The 21,724-nt window shown below is 41.9% G+C and overlaps 1 protein-coding gene and 1 long non-coding RNA gene across 13 annotated transcripts in view; one reads left to right on the forward strand and one right to left on the reverse strand.

Annotated features, from left to right (window-relative positions):
• ZNF385B (zinc finger protein 385B) overlaps window positions 1-21,724 on the forward strand; it is a 197,033-nt gene that overhangs the window by 123,027 nt on the left and 52,282 nt on the right. The window lies entirely within an intron of this gene.
• Window positions 1,837-21,562, reverse strand: LOC308582357. Its single transcript, XR_014005636.1, has 3 exons — window positions 21,458-21,562; window positions 4,129-4,226; window positions 1,837-1,929 (listed from the first exon to the last, which is right to left on the reverse strand). It is a non-coding gene; the product is annotated as an uncharacterized lncRNA (long non-coding RNA).

Raw genomic sequence — 21,724 nt, forward strand, 5'->3', positions numbered from 1 at the left:
GTAACCAATGTTGCAATTCCCCACCCATCCACCCAACTGCCCTTGCTTTTTTGCTTTCTTTGCTCCCTACAGTGAAGCACATCACATGTTGCTCGTTGCCGATGGAGTCATAAATGTTAGAGAAAGGTAGACTGGCGCTGTGATCCCAGGAGCAGCAGAGACTGGTGAGGCCATGGTGGAGCACTGTTCCTATCCTGGCTTTCCAATATGGTGGGTCTCTGGAGCTTACTGAGAGAGCAGAGAGACAGGAAGCTTGGCAGGGTGGTGTGGTGCAGTGGGGCCGATCCGATGCTGCACCGTGCCAAACTCCTAACTCCCCGCTCCCACTTGGCAAGTCTCAGTTGCTCATGGTTTTTGTGCCACCTCACCAGCCACTGCTGCCCAGAAATCTTTGTCCCGGTGCTTAATGAATCATTTGACCTTTGTGAATGCTTGCTTCGTAAACTTTGGCTTGTGAGCACAGCTTCTTGTGGAAATATTGAGAGGTAGGATGAAAAATATTCATTATATTCACCCTCCTGTTAATTTTGATACACCTAATCTCTCCTCTCTTCACCCTGATCCCTGTCTGAAACTTTCTACAGAGACCTGCGGATTATTTCCTCCCTGGGCAGCCATTAAAGAGATATTTAAACTCCCCCTCCCTTTTGCACTGAGCTTATGAGACTTGATCAATGAAACAGCAGGCAATGTTTGCCTTCCCTTAGGATACAGCTTTGCTCACTGTGCTAGGGCAGCCTACCTCTCCCTGATGCCCCGATGATGCTTCAGAGTCCCCTTCTCACCACTCCTGACTATTGGCCATAGAGGCTGGGGCCAATGGTCCAAGAAATCTGGAGGGTTAGGAAGGCTGCAGTTGTGTCATATTGAGTCTGTGCACCTGGCTTTCTGCACCTGTGTTCTATTTGTGGCACGTTGGTGATTTGGTGTGTGTAACTCGAGGTTGGGAGAAACAATGAATACACGGCTCTGCCTTAGAGAATGGAAATTGGTTTGGATGGTTTTTAAATTGCATGTAACTCTGCAGCTCTCTGGTTTTGTATCTAGGAAACTGGAGAAGTTATTGTAGTATACCTGCCTCTATATTATGTTCCTAATAACTGTTCAGTCAGTCCGGTTGCATAAGGCTTAGTGCTAAATCTTGCAAAATTGCACATTTCAGAGTTAGCAAGCAATATTTCCACATTAATGTTACTCCTTTTTGGTTTTTTTGTTTTGTTTTAATTTGAGAGTATAGTAGAAAGAAAAAGATAAAGGCAAGCAAATAATAATAATAAAAACAATAATAGAACAGTATTGACATTAACAATAAGAATATTCTCTTAGTTCTGATCTAAATCTGTAAATTAACATAAGCAGACCAAATGTCCAAATGAAATATATAATTACAAGCCGTGTGATTGAAATTTAAAATGGGCAGTGAGATCTTCTTTGGGTGTTAGGTAGTTGATATTTGTATTTCCAGCCTTGCAGAGTAATCCTCTTAGCCACTGTGGTCCATCTGTTAGTCCTTACACACAGGAATATAACAGGAATATTTGTGAGTGTTCAAAACAAAGTTAGTATGAGCAGTTATTTTTATACTGTAAACCTAAGATCCTCAGATGAAGGATTGTATATAAAATAAATAAATAGATAGATAATTTATTACGGTCAAAGACCCGCTCGCATAACACAATAAAAACAGTGTTCATAAAGATAAAATATACAATCAGAACAGATTGCAGCAATAGCTCATGAGTTAAAATTTAGACATATACATACACCCATACAGCTGAGATTTGGGCTACCCTAAAAATTGACCCTGAGGCACCCCAAAGGGCGACTTCAGCATTTCCCTAGTAAGCTATTTTCTTCTAGAGGATGATCTGCGCCTACAAATCTGGGCGCAGAATCTGGCTACCAGCCAGGTCGTCTTGTGATCTTTGCCTAGATCGGTGAGCCTCTTCAGCAAAGGATCAATGGTGTCTCTACGAATCTCAACATAAAAAGGACATCTAAAAATATATATGTTTGGGGCTTTCCTATTTCCCCTAATGGGCAGGCGCAAAGTCTCTGTGCGTACGGGACTCTTCTAGAGGAGCCTTCCAGAACCGGTGAGGGCAAGGCCAAGCTACTAGCAAGAGTGAAAGCCCTTCTTGCGTTTCTGGATGCAAGGAAATAGAGATATGTTCCTGGAGCGGCTACGTATCTCCCGTTTTCTATAAATAAATAAATAAATTCTAACCCGAGGGTTTCAGTTCAGCTCCAGCCTTTGTCAGAGCAAGTCGCTCGCTAGGAGCTCTTGCTGGTACAGCGGCAACCAACCTGCCTTGGCCCCTTGCTGTGTGAGCTCTTTGGGACCACAATGGGATTATTAAGCATTTAAATGCTTGAGCTACCAGTGCAGTGTCATGAAACATATTTACATCATTACTGCGCTGGTCTTGCACAGGCCTCGGTGTGCATTAGTTCTCTTCACTCGACAAAACGTGCCGTGCTTGTTTATCTATAGAGCCTCAGTCAAGCTTTTGTTACTCAACCTGAAGTGCCTGCATTCTCCCATTCCTTCTGAACTGGTTTCCCCCCCCCCCTTTGCCTTCTCTGCCACCTTATTCTCTTTGCTCACCACCCGTCTTCATTTTAAGTTCAGGAGTTTCCGCTTTCATCTCCTGCCTTTGTGCCTTTTCCTTTGCTGCACCTCATCTTTTGAATCCGCCCTCCCCACCCCACAGTATGTGCATTGTTTCATCCATCTCCATCTCCATGAAGTGTTGAAATATTACCTTTGCTCAGGCCATCCTTCCCCCATAGGATTTGCTTCTTCTGCCCCTTGCATTTCCCGACCCCTTACTTATCATGTATTTCATCTTACGCTGACTGTTGGGAACCATCTCTTTCTAATCTCTGTAAAGTACCTAGCCTGTGGGTTGGACCTTAATAATTTAATATTAGGATGCCAAACTGATGAAAAAGACTCTCCGCTTAATCACTGCATTAAGTTGTGGGTTGTGTATACAGTGTACAGTACTGGTTTTGAAGGATAGCACCTCCCTTCCCCCCTATAATTTAGTAAATGGCATAACCCACCCACCCCAAAAAAGAGGTAGAGGGGTTTCTTAGCTAATTTTTTTTTTGGGGGGGGGGGGGAGATAAGCGCCAAAAAGTCATATGTCACTCTTAACCTTCATTTTTATAATTCCTTTTCTTGATGCTCTCAAAATAGTTCCCAAATAGATTCCAACAGAATTTTCCTATAAGCTTATATTGCATACCATTTAAAACCAATATCTTGCATGTTTGCAAAGCCAGCATTGCCCTGTTGAGGTTATTCAGCAGGGACCCATTGTGTAAATAACAAGCTCATTGGAAAGAAGAGTGACTCGAGTCATTTTGTGGATCATGCCGTCCAGTGCGTACATACAGTTTGCTCATGCATAATAGTTACAAGATATGCAAAGCATTATATAATAATTGTAATTTCAAGGGTGGGGGGGGACCTCTATTATCAGCACCACCAGACACTGGGGGTTGAACCAACGCCAGCTGTTGCTTTTCATTCTTCCGCTTTCTGTCTCTCTCCCTCTCAGAAGTTTCCCCTATTACTTGTAAATAAATTCTGCTGACAGACTTTGTGTTTCAGTACAAAGTATTAGAGAAAGATGAGAGAATAGCATTTGCAATCTTGAAAACAAGAATAAGTAATACCTTTAAATATTAATGTATTCATTTCAAAGCAGCCGAATCTGAGAATCTGATAATAAGTATGTGGCACATATTTATTTAAATGTGGGTGACAGCCTGGGAGGTGTCGCTTTGCCTCTCTTTCCTACATCAAAATATATATATATATTGCTGGATTTTGTCACACGTGGGCAGTGTCATGTTATAAGTGGCAGTGCTGTAGGCTGAAAAACTGGTCATGAGCCCTTGATAGTTACTTGATAGGAGTAGTCACAGTGCATGGCCCGAGGCAAAACTATGGACAAATAGAAGCTTTTGCTTATTTATTTGCAAAAAATGTATATACTGCCAGCGCTAAGAAAAAATACATAATGGCAGTGAACAGCATAAGATCAGCAATAAAATTATATTATTGAAACAAGTACAAAATATATAACAATATAGAAACTAGCGTTGCCACCAAACCTTGAATCTCCTTCCTTGGAATCCTGGTGGTTCATAGTAGCTCAGTTTTGAGATGAGCATTACAGCCCGCAAAGATCTTATCTGGCTTGGACTTTAACCTAAGATGGAGAAGAACTTAAGTCATCTCTCACCCACGCACATAGATAGGTAGGTAGATAGATAGATAGATAGATAGATAGATAGATAATTTATTACGGTCGGATACCAGCTTATAAAACACACTTGGGCGTACAAGCCCAGAAGGAAAACAAACATTTAAAACAATGTACAACAATAAATTTAAAATTTATAAATGGGATAAGCGTATAGACACTTAAAACTTTAAGATAAGCTACCGCAAAGAGATGACCCAGAGTCACCCATGGAACCGAGTTTGGGGATTTTCTTAACGAACTAGTTTGGGCTGGGGGATGGTCTGCGCCTACAGATCTGTACACAGAATCTGGCGACCATCCAGGTCGTCTTATGATCTTTGCCTAACAGGAGAAGGTCAAATTTTTGCTTTTCCGGGAGGTCAGCGAGCCTCACCAGCAGGGGATCAATGGTCTCACTACGTGCCTCTTCATAAAAGGGACATCTAAAGAATAAGTGCTCTGGGCTTCCTATATCCCCCAATGAACAGGCACAAAGTCTCTGAGCATATGGGACTTTTCTAAAGGATCCTTCCAGGACCGGCAAGAGCAGAGCTGTACCCATGCACTTATTCACCTTCCTTCTCCATCAGCAGTGATAGAATGAAGGAAAGAGAGGGAGGTTTCTCTCTCCTTTGCCACGCTACTGTGGGTACAAGCTAGGCTTCAAGAGTACACCAAAAAAAGAGGATGTGGTACTCAGACAGATGTTTCAATTCCTCCACTGCTGTGTCAACAAGCCAGGTAAGCAGCAGGGTGAGAGGAGCAGGACCAATAGTTGGGTGGGGAGGAGGCGGCTCAGAGGCTTGCTGAGGAGGTGAGGTTGGAATGGCAAGACCCATCTCACACCAGATGACATCAACAGGTTTGACAGGGTCCAGTTTCGCTTGGAATAAGCCAAATTGTTTACTAATTTTTGGGGTAAATAGATTGGTTTTGAAAACCAATTGTCAGGCTCGACTGGGAGAATTCCTTCCATCACTATCCAAAACCCCAGCGAAAGAGCTTAGAATTCACTGTCAAGCAGCTCACTTGTTTTCTAGGAAGCTGTCCCTTCAGTACCATTCCTGGTTTATTTATTTATTTTAATATCTTCTTGGCATTTGAAATATGCTAAACCTGTTCTGCTTCGAGCACCAGTCCCCAGCAGTACTGAGGTTCAGGTTTGGGCAAACAGTGCGAGGCCAGGCTTAATTGGTGTGCTGGGCTCAGGTTGGAGACTCAGTGAAAGAAGAGCTCTAATGTTGAGAAGTCATCCTCAAAAGGAGGTTTCGATAGGTGCTGCAGCTCTGAATAGTAGCCAACTCTGCCTTCTGTGAGTAAAGTCTCTTCATTTAATGGAGTCCAGCCTCCTTTCATAGTTCTTGGCTCAGAGAGCTGGGGAAGGATCCACGAGGGCTTTGAGCTGGAGTCACTAGGGCGGTCTGACCTCCTTAGGCACAGCAGGCTCCTCTTATGCATGTGCTTCTGTTCCCTGGGAACAAATTCCACTCCTAATACTTGGCCTCATTCTCCAAAGGGGTCCAGTTACAGATAGGTAGCCGTGTTGGTCTGCCATAGTCAAAATAAAAAAATTCCTTCCAGTAGCACCTTAAAGACCAACTAAGTTAGTTCTTGGTATGAGCTTTCGTGTGCATGCACACTTCTTCAGATACACAAAGGGGTGTGCATCTCCAACCTCGGGGCCATGACAGTCCTACTGATAAAGAATTCCTGAGCGAAATAAGTTCCAGCTACTTTGTATACCGTAGATGCCACAGGTACAATGCAGTCAGGCTAATTCCCTCTTTAACCTTTTGCCTCTAAACCGTGTCAGAAGCAGCTCAAGAGAAGGAGAGACTGCCAACCACATAGTACAACAGCCTCCTGTCGGAAAAGGGAGATACTTTTCACGGTACGCTCAGTGCTCACCCAAAACCCTCATGATTTAGCAGACATGGGTTTTGCAAGTTACAGTGGTACCCTGGGTTACAGACGCCTTAGGTTACAGACGCTTCGGGTTACAGACTCTGCTAACCCAGAAATAGTATCTTGGGTAAAGAACTTTGCTTCAGGATGAGAACAGAAATCGCGTGGCGGTGGCAGCGGGAGGCCCCATTAGCTAAAGTGGTGCCTCAGGTTAAGAACAGTTTCAGGTTAAGAACGGACCTCCAGAACGAATTAAGTTCTTAACCTGAGGTACCACTGTATATTTTCTTCTGGCTCTTCATTTACTTAGAATTCTGTATGGTGTCTTGTGTGAATATTGTGCACACATCACCAGTTATAAGCATTTTTTAATCAGTATTGCAACATGCTCCCCACCTCTAGAATGAGGATTTGGTACCAACAATAAGGACTTGCAGACATTTACAAGGGAAGGTTCTGAACAAGTACAAATTTTGAAGAGCAGAACTCAACAAAGTTGGATTTAATAGTATTACCTCTACTTATAAAATGAAATATATGAAACCATAAAGGTTTCTGAAAACGAGCTGTTAGCAGTTACCAGGCACCATGTTATATTGTGCAGCAAACAACCATCTTCCTACTTCCTCTGATCTACACTATTTATTTATAGCTTTATGGATTGAAAGCCCCTTGTCTTTAATCTCCTCCGTTTATGATTTAGGCCTGTTTTCTTTGTCTTCAAGGAGCTGTCTGTCATTGATCCTCCTCCAAAATTAACTTTTAACAGAATCCGAGATCTGAGCGAAGAAACAATGGAGGAAGATTGGAAAAAATTTAAGGACTATTTGCAAAAATACTATAAGTTGTTTGAATGTTAAGATTTGCACGATTAAGAAACGTCACGCTTCTGCAAATTATCTAAGTAAATGATAAAGTAAGTAATGATGAAAAAAACGAGACAAATTAGAAACAAAATATTATGTTTATTAAAAGTCTTGAAAACAAACTACAAACTTCTGAAATTGGTAACATAATAAACTCAAAGGTACAATAAGATGTGAAACAAGATAATAAATTGCTGAACTGGTTAGAATAATGAAAGCAAGGTTGAGAGGATGCGAGGAGGTCCAAAAGAAAGTGAATTTGATGATATTTAACTTTTGTCTTCTTTTTTCTATCTTTCTGCATATATATATAAAAAAATGTTTCTTGTATGTTGCTATGTAAATTAATCTGTTAACCTATGGAAAGAAACGCAATAAAAAATTTTATTAAAAAAAAACAAAATTAACTTTTAACATATGGGTTTTTTTTAAAAAAAAAGATGTTGGTTAATGGCTTTTGCTGATGAAATGTTAATAATTGATTTTAGCAGAAGGATGTACTAATTCACATAGTGCTTTCGACAGGGCCAACTTTGTACTTTGGAGTCTTGATACCTTTATGCTTAATAATTTGTATCTTGATTTTTTACAACCTTTTTCCCTCCTGCTATTTTATTTTGGGAGACATAGCAAAATTAGCAGTATAAGCTGTTAGCCCATGAAAAACAGGCACTTGCAGGTTTCTAGCTTAACAGTCTTCATCGTCGATCCAAGATTCCTGGTCTGCAATATGCTTTCATTCTGCTGAGTATAAAAACAGGATGAAGTTCGTCCTTCACACTTTATTGAAAAACCCATGTTAGATCCACCAAATGGGGGAACAGATCTGATTGCAGGTCTTCTGTAATCAGTATATGGGTCACTAATTCTGTGATTTCTTTAACTAATTTTGAAGCTCCAGCCAGGTCACAAATTTTATCTTTGGTTCGCAGCAGAAGCAAAAAAGAGCTAGGCAAGGAGTGAGAAGGAAGCAGAGCAGGACAGAGGCAGCCCTACTGTTAGGTCATTATAGACAACAAATTGCCAATTGTTTTATTTATTATTACGTTTTACCACCCACAAGAGTGACATTTGGATTTTCTGCCTTAGGCGCCAAATTGTGTTGGCCCTTGTGTGTAAGGAAGGAAGCTATACCCTCAGGCCACTGCAGATCCTATCCAATTCCATCTGTGATTTCTGACTTTTTATGTCTACTACCTGCATATTTTCTGAACTTTCTCTACAACTCAAATGGATATAAACTATAGGACTTAGCAAAAATGCCTTCCCAAATTGGTGGTCCCACTTGCAGGTGGTAAATTTGGGACAACCACTTCAGAGATTGGGGGCAGGGGAGAGACAGTGAAATGATATGCCAGCTTTACAGGTGGGTACTTACTTGGCAGAGCAATGGCCCTCCCCACCCCTTAAAAAATGGTTTGAAGTGGCAGCTGCTTCCCATTGACCACCCTGAGAATGATGCTATATCATTCCATGGTCAGTATGAGTGTTTGTGGGAGTCAGCTGGATAGTTCAGTTGGTTAGAGCATGGTGCTGATAACGCCAAGGTTGCAGGTTCGATTCTTGTATGGGGCAGCTGCATATTCCTGAATTGCAGGGAGTTGGACTAGGAGTTGGTCCCTTCAAACTCTATAGTTCTATGATGCTATCTCCTACCTGGTCTTCTTAAAGTAAGGACACCAGGAATTGAACCAGGGACCTTCTACTGTAACTCGCTCTACGCGGGGCTGCCCTTGAAGCTGTCCCAGAAACTCCAGCGGGTACAGAATGCTGCAGCGAGGCTCCTCACAGGGTCTCTGCCATGGGAGCATATTCATCCAGTGCTTTTCAAGCTGCACTGGCTCCCGGTGGAGTACAGGGTCAGATTTAAGGTGCTGCTTTTGACCTTTAAAGCCCTTCACGGCCTAGGACCCTCGTACCTACGGGACCGCCTCGCCTGGTATGCCCCACGGAGAGCCTCAAGGTCCATAAATAACAACACCCTAGTGGTCCCAGGCCCTAAGGAAGTTAGATTGGCTTCAACCAGAGCCAGGGCCTTTTCAGCACTGGCCCCAACTTGGTGGAACGCTCTGTCTCATGAGACCAGGGCCCTGCAGGATCTGATCTCTTTCCGCAGGGCCTGTAAGACAGAGTTGTTCCGCCTGGCCTTTGGATTGGAGCCAATTTGATTCCCTCCGCCCCCTTTTTCTTTTTTCTTTTCCTTCTCCTGCAATGAGGCTCCATTTTAATATTTTAATGTTCCATTATTTTAATGTTGTATTTTATTTTTGTTTTTAAGTTGTAATCACTCATCTTGTTTTTATTATTGCTTGTAAGCCGCTCTGAGCCCGGCCTTGGCTGGGGAGGGCGGGGTATAAATAAAAAATTATTATTATTATTATTATTATATGCAAAGAATGGGCTGTACTGCTGATCTATGGCTCCTTCAATAGAAGAAGCTTCTTACATCTTCAGAGCAAAGACATGATGAAAGAAAGAAAGAAAGAAAGAAAGAAAGAAAGAAAGAAAGAAAGAAAGAAAGAAAACCTCGTCCAGCATTAGGGAATCGGGATGCATTGAGCATCAGAGTGGTGGCATCACACTACATAGTATATTTGCATAGGAATGGATAACACCTTGTGCTCTCTGTTATCCCATAGTTGTGAGGGAATGAGCTTTATGTTTACCTGGCACCCTCACCATTTGCATTCTTTTGTTACTGCCCAAACTGGGTTTGTCACTTTCAGACAAAAGGGGATGAGCATTAGACACAGCAGGAGAAAAGATAGTGAGGTGGGGGTAGTTGCACATTCTAATTTCTTTTCTGAAAGACCACAGTTGAAGAATATAATTATTTGCTCACTTGGCAACTTACACACTGCAGGTACTCCTCTTATTCAGACAAGTTTCTGCTAGTCTGCATCCATATTTCCTTGTTCCGCTCTGCTTGTGAGAGACAGAGCTGTGGCAGGCTTGTCCTTTTTCCTATAAAGTGGGTTACAGGCGTGTTTATGGATAAACTATGGGGGGATAAAACTGAAAGATGGACAAAAGGCAGAGGGGATAGTAAAAACCTTAGAATACTTCCAGTTGTTTCTCGAACTGAATCCATAGATATGGGGTGCTGCAGTGCTTTGCTTCCTCCAGGGGGTACTCAGGGGTATGCAGTACCGGCACCTCTTGTTGCCATTAAAAAGTGTGGCGCTTACTGTAACAACGTCATGGTGAGTACCGGCACCCATTTTTCAAGGGGGGGAAAGCACTAGGGTGCTGCCACATGGCATGGCAGCTTACCATAAATATGGTGCAGCTCATGCAAACAAGATTTTACATGATGTCATAAAATGCCACCTCACCACACCCACACAGAGTTTAATGCAAATTTGCAATTTCTGTGTTGTTGCTTTTAACTTGCTGGATTGTCTGCTTTACTGGTAAATCCAGATTAAATAGCAAAATAATACGGGTCCACACTTCCTTGAAGATGATGTTGTGCAGGTGCCAGGGCTGGCCCAAGACATTTCGGCACCTGAGGTGAACCCTAAAATGGGCTTCTTCTCTGCCAGGGAAGAAGGGAGTCAGGGAGGAACTACATCAAGAACAAGGGCTGAGGAAGAAAGATTGACATCAGGATATCCTGCCGCCTGAGGTGATCGCCTGGCCTCATGGGTGGGTCAGCCCTGAAAATCTTACATGAATAGGCAACACTGAGTCCCCAATAGCCTTGTGGAGGTGCCCTCAGTGCTGTGAGGCCTGATGAGACTATCTTTCATTCCCAGATTTAAAGAGGTAAATTCCTAGGCTCTAAATAGCATATGGAGAAAATGCATTTATCTGCTCTCTCTCTCTCTCTCTCTGTCTAATTCCTTGTCTGATGCTGTGTGGAGTTAATCAGAGCCACAGCAATTCATGGTATCGGATACCTGCAATGCAGCCGTTAGTTTCTCTCATAAATCATTGAATTCCTTTTTTGGAAAAAATGTGTTTGTGACTAAAGTTATAAGAAATCTCATTTGGTTTTTTAAAAATAGAGGTTGTTGTGTTGCATTCTCCTGCTTTACTGTGCAGGTTGGAGGCAAATAGTTGGAAGATCCCAGTGGCTTAGAGCTAGTTTATCTGTCCTGGGGCCCTTTAAATTTCCAGAAAAGCAGCCAAGAAACATAAACAAGGGGACTTGTTTCATAGATAGATTTTCGTCATCCCTCAGCCCCCAGGACATAATTGTCCAGGACCACCAGAACTCTAAAGGAAAATAGGTACATGATAGTATACACTCACCATACTAAAAAATAAAAATAAAGTTGTTAATCTGTGTCCCATACAACTCCAAGAGCACACATGTTCAACCAGTTCTCAAAAATATTTGATAAAGTACTTAAAATAAAGATTGGTTTTTATGACCAGGAAGAAGAGACGTTGGTTGAAGATTGGAAGAACGTTTTTAAAAATTTATTTTGAGAATTAGTGTAAAATTAACAAGTATTAGGAAAAATGTTGGAATGAAACTATTTGGCTTTAGTAGAAATGATATAAGGAGTTATGTACAAACAAGTATTAAGTTTTAAGGTTTTGGGTTTTTTTTGTAAGATAAGGTTAAATAAATTAAGGTAAATTGAATGACAGAATATAGTGAAAGATGGAAAGGATTTGCTGAGTTAATTAATAGGTTAGATTGTCAAGATAAATTATATAACAAAAATTGAGAAAGATGAAAAGAATTTGCTGAAACAATTAATTAAATTAGAATACAAAAAGGGAGGTGTGAGGAGGTCGATGAAACAAGTAAATGAAAGAGAAAGATATGGAACATTGGATGTGTGTTTTAATGTTATTGTTTTTCTTTTCTTTTTTGCTGTATTGTTGTATTGTTTTTTATGCTTTTCCTTTTATGTATTGTATGTTTTGCCATTTTTTTGTTGTTTTCTTTTTTATTTTTTTCTTCTTTCTGTAATTCTTAAACTTCTAATAAATATCATTTTTTAAAAAATAAATAAAGATTGGTTTTTATGTTTATTTTGTGGTTTTACATAGGCCTAGTTCAGACACAGTGTGAAACTATAGTTTAGTGCAGGGTTTCCCAAACTTGGGTCTCCAGTTGTTTTTTGGACTACAATTCCCATCATCCCTAGCTGTCAGGGACGATGGGAACTGTAGTCCACAAACAGCTGGAGACCCAAGTTTGAGAAACACAGGTTTAGTGTTATGTGCATGAGCAGCAGATTTATACACTTGCTCACTCATTCCTCCATTCTCCTCCTCCAGTGTGGCCATCAGGAGAATACTGAAATAATCTGCTCCCCATTTAAAACTAGCTATAGTTTCTTGTTATGTCAGAAGTGAGAGAACCATGGTTAGTTTATACTGTCGTTTCAGGGCCAGCCCACCCGTGAGGCACATGCCTCAGGAGGCAAGACCCACAGGAGCAGTAATGTAGAGCTTTATTTCCACCCTGTTCCTCATGTAGAACTTCACTCACCCCTTCTTCCCAGGCAAGGAGGCGGGCACCATTTTGTGGTTCACCTCAGGTGCCACAATGTATTGGGCCAGCCCTGTGTGGTTTGCTAACAATACAGCATGGTGTGATCCTGACCTATTTGAACAAACCATGACTTGTATTGACCATAGTGTGCACGAGTTCAGCTATAACTAGGAGCAACACTCCTTAGTAAAAGCAATCCATTTTTCTTCGTGTAATGAAAAACTGAAGCTGCTGCTGTCTCTCAGTTATTAACCATTCTTGTTTAGTGTTATGTTCACTAACAGCAGTGAGCCTTGAGCTTGCGTTCTCCCTCCTCCCCTCTGCTCCTCCAGCACAGCCTCGAGGAGGAGATCAGAAGTTTCCACTCTTAAGCTAAACAGTTTAATGGTTATTTAGGTGTGTTGTTTCCAGAACTCCTGGGCAGAATGTAGTGTGGTAGTCTTATAGCTAGTAAAAAGCTCCTGAAGTGAGTTATATCATCATGATCTTCCATCAGCAACCAGCTGCTGTAGGAGCCTGAATCCTTTGAGCTGAGATGCTGAAACACCGATCTTAAATTATTTCAGGAAGTGAGTTCCTAAAATCACACACACAGAGTCTTCTTAAAAAGTTTGGTACATAGAGATTGCCAGGAATATCTTTTAGAGCACTCTGCTTTTTGAGCTAAATAATGTCCAGTTGCATTCAGATGATGCTGTGATCTTTAGTAATCCAGTAGCAACAGAAGCCCTGAGATTTCAAAATGAGTATCTATTTAAGACTGTTTAGAGAGAGAGGATTTGACCCATTCAGTGGGTTGTATGAGACTAACCTTCACCTCTGCCTATTTGGTAACTTAGTACTGATGAGAACAGGCCTTTTCTGTGGTGGCTCCCCATTTGTGGAATGCTCTCCCCAGGGCGGCTCGCTTGGCACCTCCATTGCATATACAGTCAAACCTCGTTTTGCAGACGGGATCCGTTCCAGAGACCCATCCGCAAGCTGAAAATGATACACGTCAAAGTGCCGCATCTGTGCACATGCGCAGCGCAATTTAGCATGCGTGAGCGGCAAACCCGGAAGTAAACCATTCCAATACTTCCGGGTTTGCCACAGACATTTACTAAAGCGGACGCAAGCAGAGGCGGACGCAGAACGAGGTTTGACAGTATTTAGATACAGTGGTACCTGGGGTTCCATACACTTCAGGTTACATACGCTTCAGGTTACAGACTCCGCTAACACAGAAATAGTACCTCGGGTTAAGAACTTTGCTTCAGGATGAGAACAGAAATCACACGGCGGCAGCAGCGGGAGGCCCCATTAGCGAAAGTGGTGCTTCAGGTTAAGAGCAGTTTCAGGTGAAGAACGGACCTCCGGAACGAATTAAGTACGTAACCAGAGTAACCACTGTACCAGGCAAAAACACTCTTCTTCTCCCAGACCTTTGGCCAGTTAAACAATCTATGGCCTTTTAAACTAGGGACCGGTATTTTTTTGTTTGTTATTGCATTGTGCATTTTTGTGTTTTCATACCGTAAACAGCCCTGTTATCCTTAATTTGATTTGTTAATAATGGAATGAAGCTGCAGAAGCAGTAGCCTGTACATGAAAGTTGGGCTGAGCAGAGGTTGTGTGAGGACCCAAGCAGGGGCATGGGCAGAGGAAGGGGGTGCGGTGGATGCAGTCCGCCCTGAGTCACCGAGGGGGGTGACTAAATGCTGGGCAGCACTCACTGCAGGGCCTGCAGCGTACCTGAGCCCCATGTCTCTCTGCGCTGCCCAAACGGTCCACCCACTGCCTCCCCCAGCTGTAGGGCGGCTGAGTGCAGACTCCGGAGGCCCTGCGGTGTGCCCCTTCCTCTCCCTACCCCCGGACACGCCACCCGAGGCATCCGAGTGGCTTCTTCCGCCGCTGACCAGGGGTGTTCACTTTTGCCCCTATTTGATGCATGACATCCCTATTCACATGGACAAGAGAGGGAAGCTTTGCTTAAGACACCATGCAGTCCCATGCAGTTTTGCACAGGTTGACCCAGCCTGAGGCCTCTCTGTTGGGCAGAAGTGATGCTCAGTAGAAGTTGGCTCCCATGCCACTTCTGGCTGGGAAGACGAGGAAGGAAAGGTTGTTGTGGTGAAATCCTTGAAGCTGAAGATAGACATGAGTCTCAGTAGGATCAGTTCTGTTCTTCAAGCATGTGTGATAAAGTAGTTTTTTATTACATAGCATGTTTTTGTTAATTGTACGCTATATCGCAGTTGTAAGTCTTACAGAGGTATTTTGATGCAGAGGTTTGTGAAATAAATTAATACTAAAAATAAGAAAGAGAGTTCTTGTTTGTGTAAGGATGCAAAACTAATATCTGTACTCATGTGAAGATGAACAGATAACTTCAGGCTTTGAAGTGGCTCTGAACTGTTGATGAATTTATAGAAGAAAGAAGGTGGAATTGCTGGAATATGTTCCAGGGTATTAGTTTAAATCAAGGCAATTTAAATCACCAAGAGAAAAGACTAATTTAAATAACTGATATAAATCAAGTTTCCCATTACTACTTTTCTTATTTCCTAGGCAGAAGCGCTCAATAATTTGTTGGTAGAAGCATAAAAAACATGATCATTTGCAAAGAAAAAGAGCTCTCAGATTCCTAGAACTGTAACCCAAAAGCACACATGGGGGACCTCTTGGTCAGGCTTCCTCAACCTCAGCCCTCCAGATGTTTTGAGACTACAATTCCCATCATCCCTGACTATTGGTCCTGCTAGCTAGGGATCATAGGAGTTGTAGGCCAAAAACATCTGGAGGGCCAAGGTTGAGGAAACCTGCTCTAGATGTTGTTGACAACTCCCATCAGCTCCAGCCAGCTTGGTTAATAGACAGGGGTAATGGGAGTTGTGGTCCAGCAACATATGGAGGGCCAGATGTTCCCCATCCCTGCTTCAAACATTTGCTCAAGCAATCCATGTTGTTGTTTTTTGCACAGCATTATTCAATGGTCTTTATCCAGCCACCCTTAAATTCTTCACAAATCAATTGTGGTCATGGTGGAAGGTGGAAGGACGGGACAAAACAATTGGGCCCAATCCCTTCATAAGCTGCAGGTTGGTGCAGTGGTCAGGTCTGGATCCAGCAGATTCTGGGCCAACTCAGTCATGCTCCCTCCATGCTCTCATTGTGCCTCATTTTGGAACCATCCACTGACAGAGAATTTTCCACCTGCCCACAACTTCAGCAGCTGGCAGGAGGCTGACTCAGTCAGCAGAACTGAACAAAGACACCTCTGCTGAAGCATCAGACATCCCCCATCCATCACAGGGTTGGATTTATCTGCCCATCAGAAATAATTAAAGTCCCATTGAGTTAAGCATGACTACCTTCCATTGGATTAGGAGAAAAACGATTTTAAACAAATAAAATGACACTTATTTATTTTTTATGTGTGTACATGCAAGGACACTAAATAAGACCTCTTAGTTGAAGAATGCGCCCAGAGTGTTACAGAATCAACTAAGAAGGGGTAGTAGTTACTAGGCATATTGAAATTGTCCCAGAGATGGGAAGTGTATGTCTATGTTGCTTCTACAAACGTTTATATCACGAGAACTGAGCAAATTACAGAGCTCTGAAGCTTTAAGAATATAAGATTTCAACTGAGGTAACCAGACAGGCTGGAAAAGATCATGGTAAAGTACAAAATGATGTCTTATAGAGAAAAGAAGTGGTTCCCAACATCTGTAACGATCGTAGTCTATGTAGAATCAAATCCATGTTCATAAACACACTACACGATATGGCATATCATGGGCAGTATTTATAACACTTGATCTCAAACAACACACAGTTCATTCTTTACCTTAAAGAACTGGCAAAGCCATAGATCCAGATTTAAGAGAATATAAACAACAGCTTGCATTTTAAATGTTTGCATTATATTCAAACTTTATTTTAAACTATTGTTATTAAACTATATGTGAAATTTAGAAAACACTAAAAATCTATGCATTCATTTTTTTTAATTTCCATTTTCATATTTAAAAACCATTCATTTCCACTCACCTTTTAGTGTCTCATCAAATTTAGGAAGAAAAAAGGTGGGGAAATATAATGTGGGGAAATATTGCATATTAATCCATGTTAACCAGGGCAAGTGACTCACATGAATAGGGATTATTTTCCTTTGTACGGTGCAGAAGAGAACAAGTTGTTTCTGATTCTTGATGTACTACTGATACAGTCCAACAGGTTTGCCTGTCCCTGTTTCAAGCAACTGTTTACAAAAGAGATTAAACGGAGAATACACCTGGAACTTGCCTGCACTGCTAACCATGTTAGTTGTATGTTTTGCCCATAGCTAGCATCTCTCCAAAACACAGCGAATACCGGGTTAAACGCTTGTCAGTTTCTTTTCAGCTAAATAGACCACAGTTATTAGTACCTGACAAGCTAGGTAGTTTCTCTGAGAAGCAAGCAGCAACTAACACCAACAGATTATGCCAGTTACTCATCATGGCATGTTTAATTTTATTTAGCAATCCAAGATCGGTTTAAAAACACAGCACTAACATTCTGGCAGACAGGTACTATTTTGCTATTCAAACATGCTGTAATCCACCCTGCTTTCTGACATATTTAAAGAGTATTAATTGTTAATGCTGAGCCTTCTTGAATTCTGTTCTGGAAGCAGGCTGCATTCGGTCCTCCAGTTTGGGAAAGAACATCAGTTTGCTCCCACAGGAGTACTGATCTTAGCCTCGGGAGACTCTGCCAGCCGTATTGTTTGTGTGAGTTTCTCCTGGTTGCCGCTTGCTGTTGGAGACGAGGATTTTCATCACAGCCTGTGTTGCATTGTAGTGTTGCCTTTTTAATTTTAACTACCAACTGCCTGGTGTTACCGCTGCGGATTATTATCTGGAAATCTCTGGAGGAGCACTGCTGGGTCTTCAAACAGCTCTACAGACGATAGTATTTCTTTCTGCCTTTCCTCTTTACTGGTGCCAGCTACTTCTGATGGTTCAGGTACTTTGCATTACTGCAGTATTTTGTGATTAACAGCTGTGGTAATTAGCAGACTGGTTTATTATTTACTTATTTATTTAAAACCCCTAAAAGACACCACAGTACATTTAAAAAGCTACCTGCCGATAAGAGAATTTGCTGCATAGGTGCAGAAGGATGTGTGCATCACCTGTGTACTTAACGATATTACATGCTAACAGAAGCAGTAGCAAATGGTGAAAATAATACTGTGGTACATCTTGGAGCAGGAATTGGATATTATTAGTTAAGAAATGTCTTGGGTATTTGCATGTGTAAATCTAATAACTTGCCTTAGGGCATTTAATGTGTACAGTGATTTTGTAAGCGTCTGGCTTCAATAGAATCTGTCGCTCTGAAGAGCAATATTAAATTTCCGGGCGAATTGTTCGAAGGTGTAGCTGTTCTCGTGCGGTTGGAATAGAAGCAGGAAGGGTTTCATTCCATGTGCAAGAAGTTTTATTACAATTAGTGATTTAGCCCTTGTTACCTGACTACATGTTGTTAATAAAATATATTTAATAAAATATATGTAATCCTGTTTTGGGGATCCGCCAGCTGCGGGGCTTTGTGATTTGGCCAGTGCCTTGCTACACCAGTAGAGCACAGGGTACACCATCACTATGACATGTGTGCTGGCAAAGCACTTTGGATACACCGGTGGAACTCCCCGCTACTAGAGGTGTCCTACCAGTGAAGATATGCTGGCATAATGGCTGAAATTGGGCATAATGGTGGGCTGGATGTGGGTGGCACATGGGAAGAGCCATTTAAAAAGAACTGTACCATTAAAAAAAGAAGAAGTAGCCACCGTGTCAGTTTACCATCCCTGCTGCATCACTGTGACAGAGCTGAGCGTTGGATACCGTGGCCATTCCACCAGTGTTATGGCAGCATATTTACAGTTCTGGGGTAATATGGGTATAGAATTGCTTAGCCCATAACAAAAGCAAAACAGAATTATCCAAATGGTCCTGAATGAACACATTTTAGCTGTGAAATCCCCTTTTATCTGCCATTTGGAAGCTAATTAGTCTCAGTCATAAACTGGCTGAACACGTGGTGTTATGCAAAACAGCCTCATGTGCCTGTGTTCTAGTTCAGTGCAAATGTGTATGGAAGTGATTTGCATCGGCTTCGTTGATTGCCTGGTTTGTGTGATTTAAGCAGGTGGTGGGGGACCTTATCCTGCTGCACTTCAGGTGCACAGTTTTCCTAGCGCAAGGCAGAATCCAGACAAAATTAAGCACTAGTAGTTGACCCATGTGGGTGAGGTCTGTGCTTAATCTTGCCCAATTAAAATCATTAAGATTATTATTTTTAATGCTTTACTTTGGCTCCATCATACCCACAGTGATCATTTCTGTGGGAGAAAAAATGAAGTTTGTGAAGCAGCTCATAAACAAAGCCACTTCCCCATGGGGGCTGGTTATTTCGATAGCCCGTGTTCTCTGATATCTACCTGAAGGACCATATCTCTCTACATGAGTCTGCCTGAGCTTTGAGATCTTTTGGGGAGGCATTTCTCTCTGCCCCTCCACGTTTGAAGGCACATCTGGTAAGGACACAAAAGAGGGCCTTCTCAGTGGCTGCTCCCGGATAGCGGAACTCGCTTCCACAGGATGCTAGGCTAGCCCTCTATTTGCTTTCCTTTTTTGCCAGCAGCAAATTCTTTTTTGTTCTTACAGACTTTTTTGGCCACTAACTGGCCGTTGTGAAAGTGTCTTTTAAGTATTGTGTTGTGTGACTGTGCTTTTAAACAGTTTTAGTAGGGTTACTTACTTGGTTATTTTTTAAAAAATACTTACATTTATTGTGTGTTTTAGTTGTATCTATTTTAATTTCTGCTGGGAGATGCCTGCTGGGAGAAAAGCAGAATAAAATTTAAATACAGTGGTACCTTGGGTTACATAGGCTTCAGGTTACATAGGCTTCAGGTTACAGACTCCGCTAACCCAGAAATAGAACTTTGCTTCAGGATGAGAACAGAAATCGTGCTCCGGTGGCGCGGCAGCAGCGGAAGGCCCCATTAGCTAAAGTGGTGCTTCAGGTTAAGAACAGTTTCAGGTCAAGAATGGACCTCCGGAACGAATTAAGTACTTAACCCATGGTACCACTGTAAATATGTTATGTGTTTGATTTAAGATAAGAGTGGGGGACCTGAACTCAAACTCCCATCAGCTTGCAGGCAGCTTGGCTAGTTTTTGTAGTCTCACATTCCCCTTATTTCTGGTTTAAGATATCACTCCTCAAATTTGCCACCGGGGTGTTAGAAAGGGATTCACTTAATGTACCTGTGAGCAACACCAGAACATCTGCTGTTTTCCATGGAGAACCGTGGGACTGCTAGTCTCAGGCCAATGAGTACCTGTGGCTATTTAGAAAGACAGCTGTTCAATTAGGAAAGACAGGCCATTACTATGGAAAGTTCAGGGGAAGGGTGAGCTGTAAGCATCTAAATGATCTCAGGAAATTTGGAGAGAGTGTCAGAAGACGACCTGATAAAACCTCCTGGCATACCTGGCTTAATGCATTCCAGTGGTTTTAATCATATGGAGACAGTGCTGTATAAGCAACAATTTGGAGTTGTCCCTGAAAGACAACTATTTTGATGGTACCTAATAAGTCCATTGGTTTATTATGGCCATTTGGAAGGAACCAATTGACTACAATTATTATTATTATTATTATTATTATTATTATTATTATTATTATTATTACAATGGGTTTTTGGTGTAATTTGTGTTTCAGCCCAGTGTTTTATGGTGTTTCTTTGCTCAGTTTCACTTTTCATTATTGTGTTGGTAGTTTTACATTTGTTGAGGTGGAAGCCAAAAGAGGCTGCCTGCTCTGGGTCCAATAAAGTTCCTGTTGTCTTATGGTGAGATGGATTTATGGAAGTATAATCTAACATAATAACATGCAGTGATTGTGATTAATAGAGCAGTTGGGAAGGGAATGAGGAAGACCTGAGTTGGGTAAACAGCCTTTTCCAGTGCCATGCCAGGCTTGCGCTGGGATGGCAAAAGTGAAGCCACAGCAACTTTTCCTTTACTTTTGCCCTTTTCAGTTTGTTACTGCCCTCCAAAAAAAAAATCCCATCCGTTGTTTCCAGTGAAAGGAAATGCCTGCACCAGCTCCAGAGTAGGAATGTGTAGGTTTTGGAGATAGGCTTTGGGATGGGGAAGTTTCTGCAGCAGTAGAAAGAGGCCTTTTGGGGGGTCAGATCACCCTCTACAAGGGCTGGCTGTCTCCCCACCCTCTAAGCCAGCCTTTCTCAACCTGTGGGTCCCCAGATGTTGTTGAACTACAACTCCCATCACCCCTAGCTAGCAAGGCCAGAGCTCAGGGATGATGGGAGTTGTAGTCCTACAACATCTGGGGACTCACAGGTTGAGAACCGCTGCCAGAAGACCCAAAACATCCCAACGCCTTCCCATGGACCATAGATTGCAGCCAGAGAAAGTAAACTAGAAAGCAATTTTCAAACCACACCCACAAACCATGCATTAAAAATCATGTAAGAAAGGTGAAAATCAATTAACCATGGTGGAAAGATTAATTGCCTGCATAGATAGACTTGGCGGAACAGAAAAGTTTTCATTTAAAAGTTGAAATAGTTGAAGTACTATCAATGTTATACCTCTCACTAATGCAAAACAAGTCTTAAAAGTCATTGTCTGAATAATCTTTAGAATTGCATCACTTGTTGATTCTATAATAGAGGACATAGGGGAATACGAGTCATTTTTTCCTAGTATGATAAAAGTCTAAAGATGCCTGCTTTGAACAAACACTCTTACCAAAGATGAGTTTCCCAATTTATTTTTTGTGCGAGAGAAAATGAGAACACTTTTGCATTTCCTCTAGGATCAAGAGTGGAGCAATTTGTCTCCAAGGAAAGATTAAAGCATTTAGAGTTTTTTTAGCTTTGGAAGAAAAAAAAGACTTACCATGGCTTATAAAATTAAGGTTGGTTTAGAGAGGATGGATAGAAAGGTCTCTCTCTTTCTCTCGTAAAATGAAGCTCAGGCTCACCCATTGAAATTGGTTGGCACTAGATTCAGAACAGACAAAAGAAAGAACTGTTTCACACAACTCAAATTAGCTTATAGACTTCACTACCACCAGGCAAGGTTATGTGGTCTTTTACATTAATCCCACCTTTGTTTTTATTGGTCCCGCCCACCCCTCAGTTTGAAAAACAGCCATTCACATTC

The sequence above is a fragment of the Podarcis bocagei genome, assembly GCF_964188305.1.
Source record: "Podarcis bocagei genome assembly, chromosome: 1".
In the NCBI taxonomy this organism is placed as follows: Eukaryota; Metazoa; Chordata; class Lepidosauria; order Squamata; family Lacertidae; genus Podarcis; species Podarcis bocagei.